General features: G+C 45.7%; 1 protein-coding gene across 9 annotated transcripts in view; it reads left to right on the top strand.

The window, feature by feature from the left end:
- The first annotated feature begins 319 nt into the window (after positions 1-319).
- The window catches only part of GALNT11 (polypeptide N-acetylgalactosaminyltransferase 11), a 97,431-nt gene continuing 89,682 nt past the window's right edge, over positions 320-8,068 (top strand). For 5 of the 9 annotated variants that reach the window (XM_043509690.1, XM_043509691.1, XM_038391407.2 and 2 more), the window contains exon 1: positions 345-488. The gene's annotated coding sequence lies outside the window, so the exon portion shown is untranslated. Of the gene's footprint in view, positions 489-874; positions 1,154-5,267; positions 5,289-8,068 lie in introns of those variants that run through there. The other 4 variants (XM_038391409.2, XM_038391405.2, XM_043509687.1 and 1 more) reach the window with 4 other exon arrangements.

The raw sequence follows: 8,068 nt of genomic DNA, 5'->3' as shown, positions 1-8,068 counted from the left end.
CCTCAGTTCCCCCATCTGTAACGTGGGGCTCATGCTTAAGATTCCTCCTAGTCCTGTGGGTCTGTGCAGCCCCTAGCACCATGGGGCCCGCTCTGGGGTGGGCGCGGAGCCCCCGGAGGGTGGCTGTGCCTTGTCACACCCTGTTGTCCCCTCGGGGAATCTCTCCTCCCCCGCTGCCTCCCTCTCCCCAAAGCGCAGGGAAAATGGGGCGTGGGGAGGCGCCGCAGGGCGCACAACGGGGACAAGCCCCGCCCCCTCTGCCCCAGCGGCCTTGCCTCTCGTGTCATGGCCGGCCGTCGGCACGCGCGCGTCACGTGACGGGGCTGGGCGGAGGGGCGGTCATATGGCGCAAGCGCCGCCGCGCGTCTCGAGCTCGGGGTAGGCTGTCGGCGTCGATCACAGGCAGCAGCAGGCGCCGGGGCCGGGCGCGCGAGAGATGCCGCCGTCCGAGTGCCGCAAGCCGGCGGGCCCGGGCTGCCGGAGCGGGGGTGAGTGCGGGCGGGCGGGCGCGGGGCTGGAGCTCCCTGGCCAGAATCGGGCGGCGCCGTCGTCGTCGTCCGGAGCTGCCAGCCTGGCGGGGAGGCGCAGGCAGCGGGGTTCGCCCCTGTGCAGCCCGCGGGCCAATCCCTAGGTCCCCCCTCGCCCCGAGCACGGGCGGTGGCCGCGCACCCGCTCTGCTCCTACTAGGTGGTCGGAGAGCCCCCCCCCAGGCTCAGAAACTCCTCCCTGGGTAGCCCGGCCGGGGCCAGGAGTCCGGCTGCCTGCAGATTCAGGAAGACAAGACTGGGGGATGGGCCGCGGGCTTTGCCCACGCAGGGGCGGGTGGGTTTGGAGCCATCAGAACTTGACACTTGTTGCAGTGGAAACAGGTTCTGCAGAAACCGACCAGGGTGTTTCTCTATCCCTCCCCTCGGAAGGGCTCCTACCAGTCATTGGCTAGAGGATTTCTCAAGGTCAGCTGCCCCTTAGACCTGAACATCAGTGTCAGAGGAGAACTGGGGTCTGAAATGAGGCAGTGCTGTCATTATGAGGGACAGATGAGAAGCATGGACTAGGGAAGGTGCAATGTGCAGCCTCAGTGCATGTACCTGCCCAACGAACAAATGGGTTTGTGGCTCCACTCCTAAACTGGAAGTCCAGAGTGCTGAACTGGGTGAACTTTAGGGTGTAAATTTAAATAATACTGCTATATCTGGTAAAAACTTTCCTAAGAATACAAGCCTAAGGCTAGCTTGAGTTTTACTGGGTGAGATGGATGACAGCATGACCTTTTTCTTATCTCTGCATGCACCTTGGTGAGCAGCAGGTATCAACCAGACTCTGTGTGGGTAGGCTAGGGTGGAAATTGTATACCTACAAGTCTTTAAAACTAGTCCTCTGTATGTTTATAGTCTTACTCTGCTGCCGCCAGTGCCTGCGTGGATTCCCTTGCAAGGAGGAGCTAGGCATTCTCTTCCTTCCTACTTCTCAAAAAACCCCACTGTATCTAAACCTGCCATAACTTCCCAGCCAGGGAGTTTATTCTTAATCTTTTCTCTTTTGTGTTTTCTGTGGCTTCCATTGTATAGCGCTCAGCACTGAAGTGTCTCTCCCCACTTCACAAATAAGTGGTTATTTTACATGGCTGGGGCCCAGCCCTTCAACTGGGCATCTTGCAAATTGTTTTTAGTGCATAAAGAGGAAGATCACTCAAATACCAGAAGTGACTTGAGACTAACAATCCCTATGTGGTCTAGTGCAGATCCTTAGTCTGCATTTGCAAGGTGGAAAGACTTCCCTCCACAAACTTGCTGTTGACAGAACAACCAAAAGCTCTCTGCTGCCAGCTGTTATTTTCTGGGCAGCGCAGTGGGGCTGGCCTGCTGTGCATCTGGCACTGGAAGCACAGACTGCATTCAGAGGCTACTGTTCCAAATAGCCGCCGCCTTTCAGCTCCTGCCTAGGTGGCTAAAACTGTGGTTGAGACTATTAAAAAACCAGTGCCATTGCCTTCAATAGCATCTCTATAAATGGCATCCTGATCTTTACGTGATCAGCTATTGTACTGTACAGAGAACAGCTCCCATTGTTTCAAAAATAATTTTATATGGCTTGGCTCTGTTAGTTCTCTGTAAACAATCTGTGCTTTGTCCACTTTCCCTTATTGTCAGGGTGTTGATTTCTGGGTCACAGTTGTGGTATCATGTTAAGAGATTTCATGAATACTGTAATTATGCAGGTCATAGGCTCAATAGCCCTCTTCTAGGCTAGTATTTGCTATTACACTTCTGGAAAGTTCATTTTAGTTTAGCATCAAATCACTGGAATCTTTCGCTTATTCAGAAATATTATATATGTCATTTGGTTCATAGATACTAAGGTCAGAAGGGACCATTCTGATCATCTAGTCCGACCTCCTGCACAACACAGGCCACAGAATCTCACCCACCCACTCCTATGAAAAACCTCACCTATGTCTGAGCTATTGAAGTCCTCAAATTGTGGTTTAAAGACTTCAAGGAGCAGAGAATCCTCCCTCAAGTGACCCGTGCCCCATGCTACAGAAGAAGGCGAAAAACCTCCAGGGTGTCTCTAATCTGCCCTGGAGGAAAATTCCTTCCTGACCCCAAATATAGCGATCAGCTAAACCCAGAGCATATGGGCAAGATTCACCAGCCAGATACTACAGAAAATGCTTTCTTGGGTAACTCAGATCCCATCCATCTAATATCCCATCTCAGGGGATTTGGCCTATTTACCCTGAATATTTAAAGATCAATTAATTACCAAAATCACATTATCCCATCATACCATCTCCTCCATAACCTTATCGAGTAGAATCTTAAAACCAGATAGATCTTTTGCCCCCATTGCTTCCCTTGGAAGGCTATTCCAAAACTTCACTCCTCTGATGGTTAGAAACCTTTGTCTAATTTCAAGTCTAAACTTCCTGGTGGCCAGTTTATACCCATTTGTTCTTGTGTCCACATTGGTGCTGAGCTGAAATAATTCCTCTCCCTCTCCTGTATTTATCCCTCTGATATATTTATAGAGAGCAATCATATCTCCCCTCAACCTTCTTTTAGTTAGGCTAAACAAGCCAAGCTCCTTGAGTCTCCTTTCATAAGACAAGTTTTCCATTCCTCGGATCATCCTAGTAGCCCTTCTCTGTACCTGCTCCAGTTTGAATTCATCCTTTTTAAACATGGATGGGATTCTCGGGGTGGAAATAGAAAGGTAGGTTACTAGTACAGTACTCAAGAAATTTGCCTGAACATACTGTGCAGTAGAGCAGCAAAGATTGTATTAGAGTGCATACCTACTGGTGTTTAAAGATAAAGGACCATTCTATCTGGAGCGTATGCAAACAAATTGATTAACATATAGGGAATAAGAAATTTAGAAGTTATTAAACAATATGTTGTGGTGGGAAATGCAGAGCACTCTGGAAGAGGGATAGGTACAAAATGGGTGAAAAGGACATAAAACGAAAAATGGTTCCCTTTATCAGTCTGAATGCTAAGGTAATGCAACTAAAGATGGCAAAGTCTAAGCAACTGGCAGGGCTGAGTCTAGCAATGTGATGACTACTGATTAATGAAGAAGGAAATAGGAAGGGGAAGTCAGGAGATGAAGAAGCAAAATCAAGTGCGGAAAGGTATTGCTAAAGGATGGACTGGTTACTGAGTTTACCATCTTTCCAGAACACACTAGAGAATGAACATCTCCTGCCTGTTTGAATAACAAGAGATTAAGTATCATTAAACTAATCAACTTGAGTAAGAATAAATATCATGTCATGGTCCTTGAGAAATGCTGTGTTGAAACCATTTTTTTGCATGCTGTATGGGGACAAGTATGTAGGTGTATTTTTTTTTCAAGTACAAGTATAAACACCTGTTTTACTTCCTAATCAACTTTTATTGATGTGATGAGCCAATTTAAGAGCTGTATATAGCTATATTCACTTGAAGCTTCATCTTCTGTTAAAGGACTTTGGAAATGGATAAAGACAAACTGCATTTAAACAAGAATCGTTAAGACTGTCCTTTTAACACATGGTGAGCGCTCGGAGAAAAAGTGCAGCTGCTGCTGCAACTTTTTATCTGGGTATAAAGCCCTGTTAGCAGAGAGAACTTGGTTCAATAGTTGACATTTAGTAACATGCGTAAAAAATGTAGCTGGCTCTCCTGGTGCAATAGTTCAAGGACTTAATAGATGCTGCTTGCTATAATGTCTTAGCATGCTGTTTCTCTTGACTATCAGTGTAAATTGTGTAACTATTTTTTTAATAATTTACAAGTGAAGTATGTACAAACTATTCCACTACAACAAAATAAAGATCATTTTTAGAAAATCAGTGTACTTGCAATACAAGTCTAGCACTGACTTCATGTACATATGACAAAGATACAAGCTTTATTCCCCTATAACCTGACTCATAAAGACTTGGAGGTGTAATAAACATGCAGCTTAATACACTGCCTAATGTGCATGAACTGCAGTATTGATTTAAATGTTTGCATAAGAATATTCAGTTGCACTGTACCTCAATTCCTTCTCATGTGACAGATTGTTTGCCTGGGTTAAGGATTTTTGCAGAGGTGCAGCTTCTCCAATATAAGCCTTCAGCCTGGATGTACTGCTCTGGTGTGATTGACCCTGCTTTGAAACTGGAATAAGGTGCACTGTTATGAGTCCTGCTTTCCACCACTGGAGAGTATCTACATTCAGGGTTTGTGGTGGTATAGGTATGCTGGCTTAAAAAAAATCCCAAATGTAGGCAAGCTACAGTTCGCTCTGCTTGTCTTGGTTACATACAATAGGATGAGATATCCATAACACGTGGGTGAACTTACCAAGCATTGTGTATCTTGCACAACACATCTACATCACTGTAAATATGTTAAAATCAAGGCTTGAAAAACAATTAAACACTCTGAGACTGATAGGGATTGAGGGTGGAGCCCCTACTTCCAAGATCTAGGTGCTCAACCTTGGGGGACGGGTGGAAAACTCTCTTCCTATTTTGTATTGGTAGAGATGTTTGAGATCAAAGCTTAACCTGTTTGGGTGCTGTGCTGGATTGTCTTCTACTTTGAGACTAAGACCATGTCTATTTGAGAAACTGAACTGCTGTAATAAAGCTGATTTAGTTAAATCAGTGCAAAACCCTTGTCATAACCATTCAGCTAAGGGTAGCCTAGAATTCCTCCTTACTTGTAAGGGGTTAAGAAGCTCAAATAACCTTGTTATTCGAATCATCCTTCTGCTATATCAGTGTGAAGGGGAAAGAACATGTAGCTGAAGTAAGTCAGTCTATATTCCAGTATTCTTCTACAGATGATGGTGGTTTCTGTAGGCATTATTGAGAGAGTGGATGGGGTTCAAGAGATTTCTGTAAATAGAAATCATTTCAAAATTTCCATTGGAGGAAATTGACTGAAAGGAAAGAGGGATTTAGGCGTAATTCAACCAATATTTTTAGTTTCAGCACAGAGAATGAAAGTTCCTTATGTTAAAAAGTGAAAGCCACATGTCTCAACTGTTCCCTGTGGCCCTAATACCAAGAGTATTCTCTTCAGCTCTGTGCTGAAACTCTGAAATCAGTGGGATCACAGAGATGCAGATTGGCTCCAGGTCCATAAAGTAAAACATTTGTGTTAACTGTTTCTTAAGCTTGTTTTTTGAATGGTTTATGGCTCTTGTTCTAGGTATTTTAGTAACAAACATTACGCCCAAAATGAATAAATTGAAACTGGAATATATTCATGAGAATTGTCAGACTGTGCCATCTGATCAGGAGGCACTACGATAATACAAAATATAATAAGCAGGAAAAACAGAACTGTAGTTGGGAACAACAGTTTCAGGGGAGAGAAATACAGCAAGGGGGTATAAAATGGCTACTCTAGGTCTGTAGCTCCCTGACTTTGCCAAATTAAAGAGCCAGGCCTGGGAGATAAGTTCCTATAAAAGGACAATGCCAAAGTGGAGCAAGGTTAATAGAAATTAGGAACAGTAACTCCTCACTTAATGTTGTAGTTATGTTCCTGAAAAATGCAACTTTAAGTGAAACGATGTTAAGTGAATCCAATTTCCCCATAAGAATGAATGTAAATGGGGGGGGTTAGGTTCCAGGGAAATTTTTTTTGCTGTACTGTACTATTGTTGGGAGATGCCCCTGCCTTACCCTGCACAGGCACAGCCCTGGCACTGGAGACAAGGAGGCTGAAGGTGCCGTAGGCTAGGAGAAGCACGTTGCACAGCAGCAGTGGCAGCAAGCACCAGGGGCGTGGGGCTCAACCCTTGGCCTGCCCACTCCACCCCCATCCTTAACCCTCTTCTTCCCCCTCTCCTCTCCCTTTACTCCACATGCCACATCCTCACTCCTCTCCCCCTCCCTCCCCACCTCCTGCCTGTGGCAATCAGCTGGCTTGTGGTGTTCAGGAGGGAGGGGGGAGGAGGGAGGACATGGAGCACAGGCTCCCCCTGCCTCCTGAACGCCACAAGCCAGCTGATTGCCACGGGCAGGAGGCGGGGGGAGAAGGGGGAAGGCACTGATTCGTGGGGTCTCATAGACTCATAAATATTAAGGTCAGAAGGGACCATTCTGATCATCTAGTCTGACCTCCTGCACAACGCAGGCCACGGAATCTCACCCACCCACTCCTGCAATAAACCTCTCACCTATGTCTGAGCTATTGATGTCCTCAAATCATGGTTTAAAGACTTCAAGGTTTAGAGAATCCTCCAGCAAGCGACCCATGCCCCATGCTACAGAAGAAGACGAAAAACCCCCAGGTGTCTCTTCCAATTTGCCCTGGAGGAAAATTCCTTCCCAACCCCAAAGATGGCGATCAGCTGAACCCTGAGCATGTAGGCAAGATTCACAAGCCAGATACCCAGGAAAGAATTCTCTGTAGTAACACCCCATCTAACATCCCATCACAGGCCATTGGGCCTATTTACCATGAATAGTTAAAGATCAATTAATTGCCAAAATCATGTTATCCCATCATACCATCTCCTCTATAAACTTATTGAGTTTAATCTTGAAGCCAGATAGGTCTTTTGCCCCACTGCTTCCCTTGGAAGGCTATTCCAGAACTTCACTCCTCTGATGGTTAGAAACCTTCGTCTAATTTCAAGTCTAAATTTCCCAATGGCCAGTTTATATCCCTTTGTTCTTGTGTCCACATTGGTATTGAGCTGAAATAATTCCTCTCCCTCTCCAGTATTTATCTCTCTGATATATTTATAGAGAGCAATCATATCTCCCCTCAACCTTCTTTTGGTTAGGCTAAACAAGCCAAGCTCCTTGAGTCTCCTTTCATAAGACAGGTTTTCCATTCCTCGGATCATCCTAGTAGCCCTTCTCTGTACCTGCTCCAGTTTGAATTCATCCTTCTTAAACATGGGACTGCGGAGGGAAGGCACGAGGGGGAGCGTAGGGGAGCTGATAGGGGGGCTGCCAGCTGTGGACAAAGCGGGCAGCCAAATGCAGGTATAGCAAAACATTGCACAACTTCAAATGGAACATGTTCTGTAATTGAGCAGGGATGCAAGATCGAAACAATGTTAAGCGAGAGGACGTTAAGTGGGGAGTTACTGTAGATACCAATGAAGGTGCTATTGTGGGAGGAGGATGCTCCTATCTACTGTATCTGAATATTGTGTTCAGATCATGGTTTAACATGTGTGTTGGGCCAGATTCATACCTGGTATAAGCAGGTCCTTTTTCAGTGGAGTTGCACTTGCTCATGAAAAGTCGTCTGAATTTGAACCACTGCCTTCACTGTCCAAGCACAGGGGGCGGTTTGTCAGCTTTTTCAGAGGCCTTTCAAAACAAATCAATAAAACATGCATGTACTTCCAGTTTGACCAAATTCAGTCCTGGAGGCAGACTGCACAGCTGTTTTGTACTGAAATCAGTGGGTGGAGTCTGGGCAGAGGTCGTGTATGCAGCCTTAATTCTGGCATTCCTGACATATGACCACTTCACTTTACCAACTTAACAGTTCTAATGTATGTAGTTGTATGGGATCTCCCAGATATTAAAATGAAAAAACACCTAAAAAAAATTTAA

This window comes from Dermochelys coriacea, chromosome 2 (assembly GCF_009764565.3).
Source record: "Dermochelys coriacea isolate rDerCor1 chromosome 2, rDerCor1.pri.v4, whole genome shotgun sequence".
In the NCBI taxonomy this organism is placed as follows: Eukaryota; Metazoa; Chordata; order Testudines; family Dermochelyidae; genus Dermochelys; species Dermochelys coriacea.
Note: the sequence above shows the minus strand (reverse complement) of the source record. Positions and strands in the feature narration are given on the sequence as shown.